Here is a 1155-nt window from a genome sequence, read left to right on the forward strand (position 1 = left end):
CTCTGGACGGTTTATTTTTGTTGAAATGTTTCATCTTTCATCCAAAAGACCGTCAGCATGAATCAGGATATTTTGAACCACTTTGCCCATGACTGCCTCAAACGAGGCGGCGAGGGAGAGGAACAACACAAACCACCTGAGCACCATCAAGCTGGTTGACCCACTATGTTGAATGTGCTATTTATAAGACTGAGTTTGTTGCAGCTCCTCAGACTGATGAAGTCTTTTGGATGAAAGATGAAATGTTTCAACAAAAACAAACCGTCCACAGGACCTGGCTTTGTTGGATTTTTTCCACCTGGATTATTGAGCATGAATATTTTCTTATCATGCTTTGCATTTTTTTTAACTTTCATTATATTTCAGTTTATCAGTACTTGCTGTGGAGGGGTCAGTTTCAGATAAACCACCAGTTCTACGCCGTCGACCTGAAGTCTACCGCTGTGGATGTTATTCCTGTTAAGCTGTACGTTACATGTACACATTCAGATATCTGGTATTTTTACTTGCATGGTTTAAAACTTTATGTTCCCTTTTGTTTATCTGTTTCAGGCCACCTGTGGTGAAGGTTGACAAAGTGATTTCTATGTCAGTTCTGCGACAAGTGTTGCCAAGAGCCATTTTTGAAACCTGCTATGCTGAAGAAGGTTTGTTTTGTAAGATATCAAAATAAAGTGTTAGAGAAAATATCTCTCTGGGTGGGTGGGGGACTTCATAATGAACTAATCAACAATTAAACTGACTTTTTTTAATGCTTTTCTTCAGTTTATCAAGATGGCTTTTACTGCAGTGTGTGTGAGTTTGTGCCACCTGAAGGAAAAGAAGAAAGCAGCTCATTAGCTCAGCTTCTCTCAGAGATCAAGGAGAAAGATGTTGTGAGTTTGTCCTGCTGAATGCCATGAACCTGAAGTATTCACTTTATAATTAAATAAAACACAGAAAGCCAGATAGGCCATTAGATTCATGGAGCGATGACCATCACATGTTTTTAATGATTAATAAACTTTGTATTTTTCTGTTAGTAGACTAATTAGTATAATTAGCCAAGTTTTATCAGACATTGTCCTTCATGTAAAAGCTGAACTGATAGAAATGGTGTGAATAATGTCCCAAAAGATAAATGAATACAACTTTGCTTGTGTTTGCTCAGGCCCT

General features: G+C 38.0%; 1 long non-coding RNA gene across 1 annotated transcript; it reads left to right on the plus strand.

The window, feature by feature from the left end:
• Positions 1-420: 420 nt before the first annotated feature.
• Positions 421-865, plus strand: LOC119415823. Its single transcript, XR_005187069.1, has 3 exons — positions 421-466; positions 553-647; positions 766-865. It is a non-coding gene; the product is annotated as an uncharacterized LOC119415823 (long non-coding RNA).
• The last annotated feature ends 290 nt before the right edge of the window (positions 866-1155 follow it).

The sequence above is a fragment of the Nematolebias whitei genome, chromosome 10, assembly GCF_014905685.2.
Source record: "Nematolebias whitei isolate Nwh7 chromosome 10, NemWhi1, whole genome shotgun sequence".
In the NCBI taxonomy this organism is placed as follows: Eukaryota; Metazoa; Chordata; class Actinopteri; order Cyprinodontiformes; family Rivulidae; genus Nematolebias; species Nematolebias whitei.